General features: G+C 43.5%; 1 protein-coding gene across 7 annotated transcripts in view; it reads right to left on the bottom strand.

The window, feature by feature from the left end:
- The window catches only part of LOC118221208 (centrosomal protein of 170 kDa-like), a 50,371-nt gene extending 48,716 nt beyond the window's left edge, over nt 1-1,655 (bottom strand). For 4 of the 7 annotated variants that reach the window (XM_035406048.1, XM_035406053.1, XM_035406049.1 and 1 more), the window contains exon 1: nt 1,448-1,654. The gene's annotated coding sequence lies outside the window, so the exon portion shown is untranslated. Of the gene's footprint in view, nt 1-1,447 lie in introns of all 7 variants that reach the window. The other 3 variants (XM_035406047.1, XM_035406051.1, XM_035406052.1) reach the window with 2 other exon arrangements.
- Between the last annotated feature and the right edge of the window lie 16,582 nt (nt 1,656-18,237).

The following is an 18,237-nucleotide window of genomic DNA, read 5'->3' as shown; positions in this document are numbered from 1 at the left end:
AACAGCCACAAAAATAACATGAGATTGGGCATGTAGTACACACTACTCCGACCAACCAAGATGCACCAGTGATTATTTTAATTGTGGAGGGCGTAAACCACTACTGAGGTTAAACGCGTTACATGCACCATGACGGCACTTCCTGCGTCGATTTCAAGGAGAACGCCAGTGGCGGTGACGGTTATTATGAGACAGTGTGTGTCCTGTTTTTTTTTTTTTTTTACTGAATCTGTGCAAGAGACTTTAAATCACACCACAATACTCCATTGCGTTGGAAAGCGCCGGAAGATAGCGTCCCATTGCTAGAAGCAGATCTAACGGGTTTACTTTTATTTATTTATTTATTTATTTATTTATTTATTTATTTATTTATTTGTTTGTTTGTTTGTTTATTTGATTTATTTATTGTCCATTTTAAGAATGCGACTGAGGTGCTTTCATTCTAAAATAAAACAATCATTATCTTTGTTTATAAGACCATTTATTCAGTAACATAATACAATGTGACAAATTAAATGAATAAAAAGCACATTTCAGAGCACTTACACGTTTAAAACATTACACTTTAGAATTTCGTATAAGCAATCGCAAAAAATAATAGCTTTCAACAGAGTGGGACACTACAGTCCTAGTTATCAGCTGCCTAGCAAACATAAGTAGTCCATCTAATCAGCATTATTTTCTCTTTTGATGATTCCCTTCAGTAGCAAAGCGCCGCTTGAGAGACAACTCACATTGTGCAGAAAGAGGCAGGAAACGGCTCATTCTCCCAGAACGCGATTCCGACTGAAAGCCCGTCACACACGGCTAGCGTGCGGCTAATTGTAAATGGGACGTATGTTCCTGTGGCGTCATAATTCTGGTTGCTATGCGTTTACCATCATCTCCACAAATCAGTAAGCAGCTAAATTATCGTAATGTCACCCTTCGTACAAAATTCATTGATTCAATTCAGAATTTGCAAGCCCATTACTGTACAGTAGGCTATTTAACCATGTCTGAATGGTAAGCTTGCAGTCATGTTGCACCATCTTGGCGAACAGCCTAGGAAGCCGTCTAGCGAACGTCAGCTTGCAAGCTAGTGGGCTATGCATCACATAGCTTCATAGCCTATGGCTAGCAACTAGCTGGGCTAAATGACAAAGCTTTGGTGTTGCTAATAATTGATAGTTAGCATGCAATTGCCATTAGACAGTCTAACGGTAGTGGCTCCGCATGCAAAATGAACGAATCTTAATGATTATCCCTCTCCTGGACCATAGAACTGGAGACAGACAACCGTTATCTTAGTTCATTTCCTGCCCAGATTACAAAATTGTAAATGGGACCAAGAAGCTGTCACGCATTAATTCACTTTAATATTCTTTGTTATTTCTGCGAACCTCACTACACATGAACTCTATTGCATCTTATCAATGGACCGTAATTAACAGAAGCGCTGACTTACCCTTTTTCCTGCTGTCGGATGTGTTGCTAGGGTATCTATATCCAATGTGCCTTTGTGCCTATGCACAAAGCTCTCGCCGCCCAACCCCAGAGCTCCGTCTTCGTTGCTCGGCAATAACGTTATTCCCCACGCATAGCGGCGCCGGAGAGCGAGTCCGGCTGCAGGATCCAGCACGGGCAGTTCCAACACGGCCCGGTGGGCGTGACGGTATCGCGTGATTGGCACGAGCACTGGCAAATTCACAAGAGCAGAGTAAATTAAACAAATAAAGCGTATAAGATGATCCAATGAATGGGGTCTCCGCGCAGGAAACGGAGGGTCCATTTCAACCTGACGTGTGTGGTGGCTTATAGAAATTCGGTAAATAAACATTTCCGCATGGGAAGTGTCGACATTGACCAGGCATAAATTCTGATGATAAATCAACTATTTTTAGCCGAGCGTTAAAATAATTTCCACAAACCGGTAATAGGCTATTGATAATCGGTTATTATCCAGTTTATTGACATTTCTAAAACGACGGAAAAAACTGTGCATTGGCTGAAAGATGAGTGACTTTGAGTATATTGGGATTTAATTGAATCTATAATTGGGTAACCTTTTCCAAGGTTCAAAAGGCAACGAGTCACTCTTCATTAAAAAAAAGAAAACGAAACAAAAAAATAAAAGTAAAATAAAACTACACAACACCAAATGGCATCATTTCCCATCTATTTAGCAAAAGGCATACCATCATAAAGACCCAGACTTCAACACTTTTTGCATTTTAAATAGGATTACTTTTTCCTGCCCATAATGACTTGTGCTTGAAGTTAATACATTTAAAAAATATTTGAATAGGCTTTACAGATTATTATTGTGTATAGACTTATAGATTCAATTAAATCACAAAAGGGGCAATAGTTCAGTCTGGCTCCAAAAATGGTGCATAAGACCAGGCAGATCAACATTCAAGCTGGTGAGATTAAATCGTTCAAGTTTTTAGTAGAATATTTCAATGTGAAACTAATAATTAATTTTATGAGAGCATCACCGTCTGCTTATCCCTTAGACGTGCACTCTGTTGAACATGCAGAATTGCAGCTTGTGTCAAGGGAAGTGTCAGTGCACCTGAGCCAGGTGTGTCTCAGAGTCACACACACACACACACACACCACACCCACAGAGCTGAGGATGATTAACCTCAGGTAGTTTCACCAAGTCCTTTAAAAACACAAAATACTTTCTAGTATGACAGCTGCCAAAGAGTAAACTATTCCAAAAACCCAAATGACATCATTAATTAATGACTTATTTTTAAAAATCACATGACTTTTATGAAAGATTATGGAAAAAATTCCAGCAACATGCATTTCAATTTTTATTAAAGATTAGATCTGCCCAAGAGCTGTAAAGACTGTGACATCACTTCCTACTGATACATGATCAGGAAGAAATATGGTCTGTTTGGAGCAGAATGGGAGAAGGGAGACCTGGGGTTGTGATATGCTGTAGGCACATCAGTCATGGAGGGGGACCGTTGTGCCCCTACAGATTAAAGTAACAACATCTTACACAAAAGAACGTGACAGCTCCTGTGGACTAAAATAAAGAACAGGGTTTCATATTAAGTCTAAAATGAATTGTGTTCTGGAACACGAGAGACAGTCAGTAGATGGCTTTGCTCTAATGGACTGCTTGGAAGGTCACAGAACACTGGACAACCAATCACATTGCTGACTTTTTGTATCACATGATATGTGACATCATGCAAATTTCACGTGCATCACCACCAGCTCTGCCATTTTATCCTACCCGAAACGCTACGGGGTCTATTAACCAAACGGCCATACGTGTAAACCAGGGAGGCATTGGTACTTATTCTTAATCATTCTCTGATCATTCTTAAATATCATACAGTAAAACTGACTAAATGGCGATTGCCAAGTTGCAGGTGATCTCTTTGTCCAACTACATGCAAATGGAAGCTGACCTTGACCCATCATGCATAGACACCAGTGTTTCTGAACCAGTGTGAAACAGAGCGCAGAGTTAAGTCTATAGGCCTACGGGTATATGAGTAATTATACGCCGGTGATAAGACTGCACTGGTATATGTGTAATTACTCACTGGTGTACATGTAAATACACAGCGGTCTTAAGAATACACTGGTATATGTGTAATTATACATTGGTGTTAAGAATACACTGGTATATTTTACACCAGTGTGTGTAAGGCTCTGTTCTACTGTATGTGACACAGACAGGGGTACAGTCTTTGAAATCGAGCTACCTTCATCTGAAGGTGTTGAACAACATGGGTAGCTTATAAGCAGATTTTTTTTTGAATGCATTGTGTGGCATGAACTGAGGGAAGGTGCTTGCCTAGAAAACGGACGGTTACAGTAAGCTTGCCGTATCACATTGTAAAGCCGGCAGGTGCGGGAAGAGCGCTCGTGTTTGATTTACTTTGCAATAGCGACATCTTGTGGCTAAATTTATGAAATGCGCCTGATTTAAAAAAAACTAGTGCTCAAAGAATGAACTGCAGAGTTTTCCCTGAAATAAGGAAATGAAGATAACCATTGTTTTCCTAGATATGAAATCCATTTTAGGACACCTTGTGCTTCAGTCAAGTTTGTTTCCGAGAATAATGTTAAACTGTAAAATACCGTGAAAGTGATACTGTTATCAGACACCTGACAATGGAATCAATTTGTCACTGGGGAACACATTTCACAGATCTGTGTGAAGTGATGGATGATGTTGTATACCCATTTTAAAGATGCACTCTAAAAACTTCAACTGACATGTTATCAGATGTGAGGTAAAAATAAATACAGTAATTTTATCTAATAATAATGCACTGTATTTTTGTTATATGACACTTTTAAACTCTTTTCAATTTATCGTCATGGCTACTGTGAGCCTGGGGTTCAGTTTCATATTTCACCTGAAAGATGGTGTCTCCCACATCATGGCTGAGCCCTTGCAAATTCCATCTTCTTGGAGTGACACAAATTGCACTGCAGAAACCGTCTCTGTCAAATAAACACACAGCCGTTTTAGATTCAACTTTAAAATCGATACAATTATGGATTGATTTATGCATGATAAATTAATTGGAAAACCACAATATTCTTTATGCATTGTATACCCTTTGCTACCATCACATGTTAAAATGAGAATATTACAAATATGACATAGGCTGAAGGTATTTTACATCAAAAACATATATACGTTTTTGCTTGTGCCTCTGTCTTTTAAAATGATTTCAAGCATTTCCAGTGATTTCTGTGTGTTTTTAAAATGCATCCTGAAGGCAAATTTTTTATAAAAATTGTATAAACAACGTACTGTCCCGTCTGGCTGACTGGAGTCACTCAATCAGGGGCACGTTCAACCACAGCCAAAGGCAGTCTGCCAGTCCAAACTGTAGCTTTGGCCTCTTCTGTTGAGAACCAGACCTGCTTATGCATTCTGCTCACTGCTCCATTTCTTGCAACATAAGATTCTGTCATATTTATACATTTTCCTGAATTTATTCAGTATTTGAAAAAATATTCTCTGTCATTATTTTACAACTACATGCTTATATACTGAAGTCTATAAATTCTGCCGGTATGTACCAAAAAACAAAAATGTTTTTTGCCCGAGAGAACGGAATAGGTCTGTTCAGCAGACCATTTTCACACGGGACAGCGCAGGTAAATCATTGCGTATGTCTCCCACTAGATGTCGCCAAACGCTCATGTAAATTAATTTGCGACGTTCAAAATGTTTTTTCGTCTGTCGAGCTACCCTGGCTGGCCAGGCTGTGTAGAAGTGAAGAGATTTAAGCTGCTGAAAGGATTTGTACTGGCCAATGGTTTGATTTGTTAATGGTTTGGTACTGACATTGACATTTAAGTTTTTACCATATTAAAATAGCAGCGGACAAACCAGATAGAATTTGCCGGAGAGTTGCGTAGTCAGCTACTCAGAAGGCATTTGTACAAATAAAAAATTATGCATGGACACACTGCTGCCTAATGCACAATGTAACACTGCCACCTAGTGCACAGAAAAATACTGCCACCTAGCGCACAATAGTACACTGCTGCCTGGCACACGATGAACACTGTTGCCAGCAGTCAAAGGAACATTGCTGCCTAGTGCATTACGGATCACTGCATGATAATACATTCAAAAGGGTGCTTGCATTAAATTTCTACGCAGTCTGAAAATAGTTCCTCAATTTATAGCTAACGCTAAACCTGAAAACAGCTTATCAGCTGAGTCCGTTTGATGTTCGTACTCTTTTATCGATTGATTATCCTCCATTGTTAGTTTGTGGTTTAAAATGATTAATTTCAGCTTGGTCCTGAAAATGAACCAAAGTGAACGGGGACATTTGATGCTGCTAGTATTCACGCTACGCAAATACAATGGGGTGAGCTCCGCGAAATGACTTGCGTTATACCAAAGTGAAATATCCCTTTAAGTGTGGGGTTGATTTAACCTCCTTATGTGTGACGGTCTTGAAAGAATCCCACCGGACAACTCAATTAATTTGAACCCAGATTGAGTTTTTATCCGACGGAGATTAGGAACGGCCTCTGACGGCGCCCGTCGCCGCGGGCGCAGGAAGGAACGGGCCGCTGGGCGTGGCTCTGGCGGCTGCCGGCGGCGTCTGGACGCGGCCCAGAGGGAACGGGGCCGAGCGGGGGAACCCGCACGCGCGGCGGCTGGGCTGCTCGCTGCACCAACTGCGACCTCACCAGGTAACCCTAATCCTATTACACGCCACAGCACCGCCCCGCGCAGGTCCGGGGTCGGCCGACAGCGCCGGGCCGCCGCCGGGGGGTGGGGGGGCTCCTCCCCCCGCGAGTCAGCGCCGCGCCTGAGCGTGGCGGCTGCAGCTCCATCTTAACTCTCTCCTCTCCCGCCTGGAACTGCGCGCGTCAAACCACCTCCTCTCTGAGGAAAGGCTAGCGTTGGGGTAGGCGGCAGTGTAGTGGTGTTAGTGTAGGAAGTGACCTTGAAACCTAATGGTCGTAGGAGTCCCAGGTTGTAAAACCGCTCTTGTACCCCTGCGCAAGTTCTACTCCTGAATTGCTTCAGTATATGCCCTGCTATTAAAGGATGCAATGCTATACAATGTGCTGTGCACGTTGCTCTGGATAAGAGTGTCCGCTAAATGCCAATATACATTACTGCATTTATTGTCCCATCTTTGTTCCAAAACACTGATCTTTGAGACTGAATTTGAAAAAATTTATTTTGCAAAATGAATGTGAAGACAATATATATATATATATGTGTGTGTGTGTGTGTGTGTGTGTGTGTGAATGTGATTAAATTCTAATTTTTCTCCATCACTCAACAGCTTTCATGCTATTCTCTGCAGCCGTGGCACGGTCAAAATAAACATCTTTGTTAAGGTAGTCACCTTCTTCTATTAAAATAATAAACTGTGCAAACTGTATCATCAGACATCTACGCGAGAAGCTATAGGTCTTGTGCGTAAATAGGTTAATGCCGATGAACTCGGGAAACACAATATTTATGTGGATGCCTAAATATAAACTATAGACCGAAGTCATATCACGCCGATTTCAAGGTGCTATGGTGATGTTAACACAAAATGTGATATTATCACATACATTATGAGTCACCAGCTAGATTGTTCCTCCAGCTAATCAGGGTAATGGAAGTCTTTATATATTCCAGGCAACAGAAATGTTTCAATAGACAGTAAGAAAACGACACGGTTGAATACACAGGGAAATTAAATTAAGTCTACAGCACTCTTACCTGGCCGACGTCAATGCTCTGCTATTCAACACACACTGCTTTTCATATATGTGGCTTCATGTCAGAAAAACCTCAGTTATGTTAGACCTTAAAAAATTAGCCCACAGATCTCCAGACTTGAGTTTTAAAAAACTCTATGGTATGAACTATACCTAGGAAATACAAAATTTCAACACATTCGACCCACAAGATTGTGTGTGAGAGAAAACATCCCTCAGAATCGCCTTTAACCATTTGCTGCTCGTGTACAGCTTACCTGTGCAGAAACAGGTGCGCTGCAGACACTGAACTCTAACACATAGACAGGTGTTAGGCGAGAGGTCCTGTTGGTCCGGCCTTGTTTCCAGGCCCTTGGATGGCGGTAGTTCAGTACCGCTTTGGCCTCCCGACGCCTCCACTTGCCCTCTGCCTGTTGGCATAGCGGGAAGGGCGCCATGATCATCCATCCTGCCCCCACCCAAACCCATCTGCCCCCACCTTTCCGCCTGTCCCAGCCTGGACTCCACATTGGCAGCGTGTCTGGCAGTTCCCATGAGGACCGGAAGTGCAATTCCACCGTTGGTCTCTAGGGGGGAAGCAGCTGGCATCAAGAAGTTGATCTAGGATACGATTCACCAGCCAAAATTTTAATCTCAACCAAAAGGAAATGGAAGTTCCACCCCAGATCGGCACTTCTGCCAACACTTGGCATCCCCAGTCTGCTGTAGGATGGGGAGAGGAATTTCGGCTTGCCTCTGCCACAGCTTATTACACTACCATTCTACACAGCACTAGTGTCGGCACTAATTTAGACATACTCTGTAACATTTTACATGTTTTAAGGGCAGTGCGATAAAATTTGTCCTGGTAAAAAGGGGTGCGCCTGTTATGGTTGACAGAACAGGGATCCCAGAGGACTGCAGTGTTTTAGTTTTCACCTTAAAATCAGAAACCAGCTCAGATCCAAGAATCCAGGTAAGCTTACCTGTGCAGCCAACTGCTTTCAATCGATTAAGTGTTGAGTAACTACAAATCCCAGCAGACACTGCGGCTCTCCAGGATCAGGGCTGCAGAACCTCTGTCCTACCAGAACAAAGGTCAAAAGAATAACCAGGTATTGAGTTTCTGGACATTACTCTGTAAAGGCTAGATATGTCAGATTATAACAAGCTTTACATGGGTTACATTACAGCACAGTACAAATATATGGCTTGTTTTTCTTGTATAATTTCTGGAAAATTTTGTTTGTTATTTTTACTTTAGTTTTTAAATTTCAAAATTATTCAATAAAAATGAACATTATTAGGAGATGGTAGAACATTTAGCAGAGCGAGATGGGCTTTGTTCTCAAGCATCTTGAACAACGGAGAAAAAAAACCAACACAGAAGACAGGAGTGCTCAAAAGATGCTCAAAGTGCCAACAGAGTAATGGAAGAGAACGATCTCGTGTCAGCACTTCATCACACGTGTCGCGTCTCTCCCCGCGTTCCACACCCCGGCACCGAAAAAAACAGAAAAACTAAACAAACAACATGCAAGGGTGGGAATCTGAAAATTAATATAAAAAAAGGGGGAACAGATGCAGCAATGTGCCAGGGGGAGATTAACGCGGGGAGCGAAATCTGCGCGCAGCAAAACTGCAGAGGAGAGAGACGGCGGGAGTCCGCTTGTACAATCAGGAACGGGATGAAAGACGAGCGGCGGAGGAGGAGAAGGAGGAGGAGGAGGAGGAGGAGAAAAAAAAGGAGGGAAGGGGAGGGGAGGAGGAAGAGGAGCAGCCCGCGCCGCTGGCGGAGCGGCGGTAATGAAGTCCCGGGCCGAGCCAGCGGAGAGACGCCGTGTTAGCGCTTCGGGGCGACGGCGGGCCGCGGCGCGCCAGGTAGGGGGGCGGGAGAGAGGCTGCTGGGCGGCGGCCATCTTGTTCGGGAGCAGATGGCGGGCGAGGCGCGCAGGGGGAGGGGCTGCTTAGCAGAACTAATCGGACAGTAACGGATAAGACAGCCGGGACGGGCCGGGGGCCAGGCGGGGCGGGGTGGGGTGGGGGGGAAGGGGGGGGGGGGGGGGGAGGCGTGCTGGATAGCGTGCAGAACGCCGCGATGTTGACAGGGGTGCGTCCGTTGGCCCAGGATGAGGCCGCTCCGCTGCGTCCCCGCTCTCGGCCGGAACTGGGACGGGCCGCGTGTCCGAGCGCTCCCTCTGTTCGGTCCGGCGCCGGGCCTGGAGGAGAGGGGAGAGCCGAACTGGAGGGCCATTTTGGGCTGGTGCAGGACGTCTCTGTTCTCGCGTTTGACAACTGAAGGACCGACACGGGACAGAGCTCTCCGCTGCATATTTACAGGAATCTCTTTCTGTTGCCGCGGAAACACTGTAATAGCAAGATGTATTTATACATATTAATTATTATGTATTAAGTATATAGACACATTAAGATGTATTTTAACATCAAGCCATACACAATATGGGCACTGTACTGTATGTAAAAAATAAGGATTGATCTAAATCGTTCTAGAATAAAATAATCACTCTAAGATTAGTGGATGCAATTCAGTAGTCTAAGAATTCTTGGAATTTTACATGTAATTCTGAAACCCCTTTTAACGAGGGCCATTTTGAGCGAAACCCTGCAACCAGAAACACTCGCTTTGCCGGTTCATGCCAGATTCCTGCGAGTTTAGAGCGGCTGTCGCAGTTCGGAAAGTGCTGCACGCATCAGTTTTGCCCGTTCCCGCTGCCTGCAGGGCTGAAGCTTCCCCCCTAGGGGGCGCTGTGGGACGTGGTCAGAGGGGACGGAGCGCTCGTGTCCCCGAGGCAGAGCGGAGATGAAATCTGTTGGGTGTAGCCGCTTCGGATCGTGCCAGGCCCTGCCCAGCGAGAGTGGCCCAGATTCGGCCCCTCAGGCTGGGGCTTACACAACCCCCACACCCCCCCTACCCCTGCCCCGGCTGCCACAGAGGTACGCGACCCATTTGAGTATCGAGGCAGGTCACACTGTCCAAGAAAAACTTCCCCAGTTTACCTATAACAATAACTTCCTCCCTAGAGAAGTAGGTCTTACGAACATCATTCTAGGTCAACATAAAATCTAAACAAAGGCACAGAACACATACAAAATGAAATTGAAATTTAAACATTTTAATATATTCAGTTGGAAACTGGAGATTCCTCTTTCCCCACAGAAAGTTTGGTCTTTTGAAAATAAAGGATTTCCTGTTTCTGCGGCATCCAGGGTGGCATGGATATTAAAATCTGGCCCTTGAATCCAAATCCGGCCCTGGATTTCTCTACTCCTGGGTAATTAATTGAACAATTAGTACTAATGATTGGCCAGACTGTCCAGACTGTCCTCACACCTGACTCACAGGGAAGGGGATGGTGGAAAACCAGCACTTCTTGGTCCTCAAGGAGCATGATTTAAGTACCAGGGGCTTAGATTATCCACCACTGAGACTTCATAATTGATGTACACACACAATATTATATTAAATATCATAGTACATAAAATGGAGCTCATATTATGATGTACACAGGACATGTTCCTCTATGGAGTCCTCCTGCTTATTGATAAATGCAATATTTACTAAAACTTGCCATTTCACCGTTTATCTATCCCCAGTAGTCACACAAACTTCCTCCAGTTAGAACTCCACGATACCACAATGCCAGCACCATACAATTATATACTAGTAGACACAGTCTCCTACAACTAAAATTTAGTCAAAGAAGTCTGTGCTTAGTCCTGCCTTTGACTAAGAATTGTGGGTAAATTTGTTTTTTTTTTTTTGACCCATTTGACCAAAAAATTTGACCCATTCTTGCTAAGAACTTCTCATACTTCTCACAAATGCAGGTGGAGATGTTTTAATTCTCTCATACTTTATAAAAGAGGAAAGACGGCTCTCAAAAGCCTTGATCAGGTGCAGCCAAAAAATACATACAGGACTAAAAAAAATAAAAAAACCAAGCACAAATCTTGCTTTCAGTTAAAATGCATTGATTTTATTTATTTCCATTTTCATTAAAAACATTGACGTTTCCGCCGTATTGCCAGGCCTTCATCAGAATGCGTCTAGAAAGGACGGACTTACGCATCATTAAGACTGCCTGGAGGCCACTGAACATAATCAGCGGGGAAAACCGGACTGGGTCCTGGCCACAAAAAAGGAAAAAAGCAAACTGCAAAGCAACTAATCCCCCGCATAATGTGCACTAAATCCTCTCATACTTCCCCACATGATATTAGCATTTCAGCACAAACATGAATCAGTTCAAAACTGCCCCCTGCAGCACCGGTAACATCATTTTTTATTTTCAGTTTTGTTCGTTTTTTTTACGGCAGGCAGGGAATTCTTTCTTTCGTGAGTGTCTGCTAGCGTTTGCTGATCTTGAACAAAAAAACCTTGACTTTTCTGGGGGATTTTCCTTTGAATACGGCAGGACAGCGAGCAGTAAGGATTTCTGGCACACGTGCCAACTTGACCGGATATCAAACATAATTGTGTGAATAATTATGAGGACTAATTATACCCTATATTTAAATGCATATTTCAGCCATTGCTTCACAAGTAATTCGGAAATAAAAACAAACACTGGCAAGTAGTAGATCATTGGACATAGAGATACAGGTTTGAATTGCACACACTCAAAAAAATTATATTATTTAGATACATGCATATGTGCATGCATACATACACACATAGACACAAAGGTATATCAGATATGTTGGTTTGTCGAAGAAATGAAGTTTAAGTGATTTGAAAAGGGGTGGTTATGTTATAACTGAATAATCTTTTAAATTTAAATGAGTCATATGGCAGTTAAGTAAACATTCAAATGCAAATTGTAGGCTGTGGAGAATCCGGTGGCAGATGTCAGTGGCTGTGTCAACTTCATCTGAGGGAGAATTCCACCAAGCTTGCCTCCCCTCAAGCAATTTGGAAATGTTAGAACCGCAAAATGAAAGAGATGCAGACATATGTTCTTCGCTGGCAGGGAGGTCCACACTGAGAATACCGGGCCTGGATTACAGCAGCCTGCACTGACCACAGGCCCCGGGCCTCGCATCCTAATTCTCATCTTGTGCCACCCTGGGTGGAACAATAGGCACTACTGCTAACGTTACTACTGCTACTACTACTACCACTACCAGGGGCACGGTCAATTATTTTGGGCCTCATGAAAAGATCTCACATTGGGCCCCACCACCGTTGAATTAAGTTATACATAATCCCATTGTTATTCTTGTGGGCCCCTTCTCAGCTTCGGGCGCTAGAATTATTATCACCTTTCTCCCCACTTATGATGACTGTGGTTGCTACTATTACTACTATTAATAATAATAATAATAATAATAATAATAATAATAATAATAATAATAATAATAATAACCCTTGACACCCCATCAAGCACTCAGAGTTAATTGGACACACACCAGAGAACTATATAACTAAACAGACCTTCACAGTGGCACAATTAAAAGTTTGAGATAAATACTTCAAAGCTGTTCAAACAGAACCAAATGTCTTCTTTTTTTACGGGAACAAGACGCTGCCTGATTATAGCTGCCCACAAACTAACTGCAGCATTGCATATATTTACAGCGCTTAACTCAGTGAGGAAAAACGTCTACATGTTCATGCATATATATATATATATATATATATATATAAAAGATCGCTTATGCGTTGTGGCGCAGGCTGCGGCGATGGTTGGTTTTGCTGGTGACCTTGAGGGGGGCTCGCGTTCCTCGAAGAAAGCAGGAATCTGGCGGTAAACAAAGTTCACTTCTGACAGATGGATTGAATGACAGAGAGGTTGCGCGTGCCAGAATAGCCCTGGCAGCCGAGGAGATGTTCGGAGCGGTCCAACAGGAGAGGAGGTGTGAACAGGTGCGGGGCTGGAGAAGGAAGAGGGAGCAGATGGAGGGAGCCAGAGCCAGTTTAGTTAAAGGAAAAAGGGAGGGAGGGAGGGAGCGCGCGGGGAAGGGGGGAGGCAGAGGAATGAATTCGGGATCGGGCCAGCCGATGAATGCGCGCTGGATGGAGTGTAAAGAACGCGCAAAGAGAAACCGCGGATAGGGGGGCGGGGGACGAGTTCTCTCTCACTCTCTTTTTCACTTTTTTTTTCGAGGGGTGAGAAGCTCAAACTGTCCGTGTCGATCCAAATCATTTGTATTTGGTTGATCCCCCAGGGGTTGTGTGACAACTGTATCTCAACAAAAACACGTTTTCGGTGTACAAAAATGCCAAGTTACTTACGCATGCAAAGCACCGTCTATAAGTCATTAATTAAAACTTGCAAAATCTCGGCCTGCCGTTAAAAGTATTGATGTCAAAAGGAGGCGAAGTTACAATAAATAATATTGGCTATCTTAGTAATTAAACAAGCGCTAATCCAAAGTAATGCTACCCAATGTTTCCTAAATTATTTCATACAACTTGGCCCTGTGTTGTTTCATTTTACCATATGAAGAGAATGTTTTCATTAAAACATTGTCACATGAAAGTGTCAAATGCCAACCATTTATAGTGGAAATAATCTGCAATTCAGCTGTTTTGCACTTTAAAACAGTAAAAATGACTACACTATATGTTTGAACAATTTTCTGCATCCACTGGCTTGGGTGTATGAAACGCACACCATGAATAAATTCATTATTATTATTATTATTATTATTATTATTATTATTATTATGACGTTCACAAATAAGTGAACAAATAATGATAGTAAACTAAATGATACTATTGTACATATTGGGTTAAACTTTATCTGACCCACAAACATACAGTACATTAATGGGGGAAACATATGTTTGGACAGGTTTGTAAGATGCAATATTTATTTAATAGGCCAAAATATTTCAAAATAATGTTTATCTCTATTAATTTATTCCCTCCCCTTTCTATAGTGTAAATGACTGTATGTTTCTTACCAGTTTGCAAATGTGATTGTTATATGTTTAGAGACATTTCCCCATGGGAATAACAAAGTATCTATTTATCTATCTATCTACAGTATCAATTTTACATTCAGTATTTATTTTAAGTTGCACATATACAAGAACCTGTACTTTCTGTAAAATTAATTTGAGAACCAAATATTCATATATCCTTTCTGGAGTGTAAGTTTTCATCAGCTGTTAAAAATATTTATTTAAATGATGTCTTCTTCCATGAGGCAATTTTGATGCGACACAAAGTTGGAATGACCACGTTCACTTCAAACGGTAAGATGAAAAAACACAGGGCCAAGTTACAGGAAACAATTTAGGAAAATTACATTACATTACAGGCCTTTAGCAGATGCTCTTATCCAGAACGACTTACATAAATTATACACTGCAAAAACATTGGGTAGCATTGCTTTGGAATAGAGCTTGTTTAATTTGTGTGAGCTAAGATGGTCAATATTGTTTGTTGTAACTTGGGCTCATTTTGATATCAATACGTTTATTGGCAGGCGTAGATTTAGCAAGTTTTAAATAATGACTTATAGACTGAAGATCGACTTCCGGAAGTGATGTTCCCTATCACCCGATTTTACAAACAGCTCCTGAAGTTTTCTGTGCGTGTTGTATATTACCCTTCTGGGTTGGGAAGCACATTGCCACTCACATCCAAGACAAAGTTTTACATTTCCCTTTAAAAATAATTTTAGTAAATGCCCCAGTGGCAATTTCTGCATTAGGTAATTCAAAAGTAATTATATTTCCTCTTTCACCAGGTTACATTTATGCTTGATCTATATTCCATCTTTATTTTCATGTCTCTATCCAGTGGTGGCATCGTCCTGTGCAAGCAACCACACGACCCTATTGGACTCACACTGGTGGAGCTGCTTTAGAACTGAACTCTGTGTACACACAGTGTCCGGGTCGGGTGGCTGTAACATTTGGTTCTTTGGCTTACCGGGCCCCGCTTTACAGTGGCTCCAATTAGCATGAAGAGCAGCAGCCAGGACAGTTTACCACAGGCTGCTCAGAGCGTGTCGCCCGTGTTCAGGCCACTGCTCGGACTCCCTGTCCACCTCCGGGGTGAGTTCAAGGTCTTCCTCACTGCCTACTGGGCGCTTGGTGTTCACGGTTGTGCTGTGTGTTGGGGGGGAAAGCTTTTAGCTGTTCTGTGCCTCATTTCTGGAGCTCAGTTCTAAGCTGTGTCTGAGACTCAGTCTATGCCGGTTTGTTTTAATACAGGCCTTTAGTTTTACCTGGTATCCTGCGTGCACTCCTTTCAGACTGGATTTTAACTGATTCTGCTTATCGATCATTGCTCGATGTTGAGCATCAATGTTGATGCATGTCAGAGCACCCGTGTTATTACCAAACCGAAAAGGACGACAGTTTTATCCTCACCAGCTCATGTGTTTATCAAAGACGACTGAATACAGATTTATAATCTAATTTAAGCGTTTAAACGAAACATGGAGCGGCATGGCAGAGTTCTGAAAGAAAGATACTCAAAGCCGTGCCTTTTAGAAAATACAAAACATTCTATACCTGCTGTATGAATGTATGTGACTGCAAGAAAGGTGGGGGTGTCGGCTACATTGCAAGAGCTATAAATCGTATATATGAGAGGCGAGAAATGGGTATCAGCCTACAAATGAAGCGCATTGACACATTACATTACGTTACAGGCATTTGGCAGACGCTCTTATCCAGTGCGACGTACAACAAAGTGTATAACCGTAACCAGGGACAAGTGTGTTGAAAACCCTAGAGGGAAGTACAGTTCCAAGAGCAGAGAGGGAGCAACCGTGCAGTTTAACTTTGACCCTGTAGGTTAACCTGATCAACACAAAACAAAAGCTGCAGCAAAGCAGTCTATGCAAATGATACAAGCAACAATTAAACAAGTAGGCACGAGAGCAATAACTAAAACTAAAATAAACAGCTTACCTAGCTACATACATAGCGACATAGCTCAGGAGGTAAGAGCGGTTGTCTGGCAGTCGGAGGGTTGCCGGTTCGATCCCCCTGCCCTGGGCATGTCGAAGTGTCCCTGAGCAAGATACCCTAACCCCTAATTGCTCTGGTGAATGCAAGGCATCAATTGTAAAGCGCTTTGGATAAAAGCGCTATATAAATGCAGTCCATTTACCTAAGCCTACACAGCCAATTAGACTACAGGGATGTTTTGAAATGCGAGCGTTTGAAAGCCTGCGCGAGCGTGCGTCCGCTAGCAGCAGCGGGCTCATCCGTGCCCGGCGCGGCTGCACGCTCATCGAACCAGCAGCCAGCCTCCGCTTCGCGCCCGCTTTTTTTTTTTTTTTTTAGGAACGCTAGCATTTGGTCATTTTTGGCGGCGGATCATGGCACACCGCGGGGGCTCTGCTTACCCCAGGCTGGAGCGGCCTGCTGGACCCCGCAGAAAAAAAACAAAAAAAAAAACAAACCGGCGACAGCTTGAGCCGCCGCCCACGTACAGGCCAGCCTCTCTGCCGGCGAAAAACCAGGAGCAGGGTGACCAGATTCAAACAGAAGGCCAATCGCAGGAGGAGCAGGAGGACTTCTAGCGGGACGTCTCGGGAAGGGAGGCGAACGTGGAGAGAAACGAAACGGGGGGGGGGGGGGGGGGGGGGGGGGTGAAGTGAAGTTTCAAGTGGGGAGGGGGAGCGGGGAGGGGGAGCGGCGAAGGGGGTGCTGACGACGAGCGTAATATTTAGGATTTTATATGAAATTACGGAGACCATCTGACGAATGTATTCCTCATACAAAATGCATTCGAACAATCAAAAATCATATGGAGTACACAAAACTTATTTCAAAAGGAGTCCAAAACGGTGATAAAATATACTAAACTTATATCTGAACAACAAGACGCAGCTCGCCATCACCCGGTGGGATAGGTAGGACTCATAACAAAGGACTGGCCCAGAACATCTAGATAACGATCTTTATGCCAGAGCTCGTGAGATGTAGAACATCTGGTCACGTGACCACAGAACGGCGCCGCACGTGCCGGAGGGTCTGAGCTTCGTCGCCAACTCCAAGACTCTTCCTCTCTAAACTTTCTTCTGGCTGTGTCCGCCTCACGTTAATTGGTCGACAAACACCGCCATGAGCGCAAAGCTTCTGTAAAACACCCCCCCCCCCCCCGCCTTCCCTCCTCCCCCCCCCTCCTTCCCCCTACACACACACACGACGCGCGCACAAACACACCCCTCCCGGACGCAGACTGTGACAAATGTCTGTTGGAGAAGGCTGCAGGGGGCTGGACGTCCCGCTGGGTTCTGGTGTGGAGGGCGTTTTCGGGCCTCTGTTCCAGCGCAGTGGGAGCCCTGCTTTCTCTCCCAGACTCCCAGGCCCACCCAACACCCCGTTTTCGCACGCCAGACGACAGCGGTCACTTTGGAGCCTCCCGCGTACCCATGCCATGTGTGAAAAAAGTTTCTGCGGTTAATTAAACAGAATGTGCCTCGCGCAACTTTTTTTTTTGTGGCTGTGCGTGTGTGTGTGTTCGTGTGTGTGTGTGTGTGTGTGTGTGATTTTTTCTTCTTCTGCGGAGTGATGTTTTTTGGCTCTTAAGAACAAATTAAATTGGTGTCGATTCGAATGTGCGGAACAAAGATTTTCGGTGTCAGTACTTTGAGCATCCATTTGCTTGCCAGCTATAAAAAAACTTCTGAAACTCTAAGTTACACATAATTGGCAACTTTATACATATTCACATAAAAGTAGTTAATACAGGTCTAGTGAACCTACATGAACATTCTCACACTCTCCCAACGCACAGTTTTTCACTATATATTTCACGCTTCATACTACATACAGTACACACAGATGCATGCATACACACACACACACACAGACACATGCATGCACATGTACACACATGCACACTCACAAACACGCATACATGCATGCACGTACACACACACACACACACACACAGACACATCCACGCATGCATACACATACGCACATGCGCACACACACTTGCAGACATGCACATACACACATACAGGATTGACTGCAACAATTAAGTAGCACCGTGTTATCGAGGAGCTGTACAAATGAAATAAAAGCACAATCAAAAAG

Source organism: Anguilla anguilla, chromosome 2 (genome assembly GCF_013347855.1).
Source record: "Anguilla anguilla isolate fAngAng1 chromosome 2, fAngAng1.pri, whole genome shotgun sequence".
NCBI classification, from domain to species: domain Eukaryota; kingdom Metazoa; phylum Chordata; class Actinopteri; order Anguilliformes; family Anguillidae; genus Anguilla; species Anguilla anguilla.
This window is presented reverse-complemented; position numbering and strand designations above follow the sequence as displayed.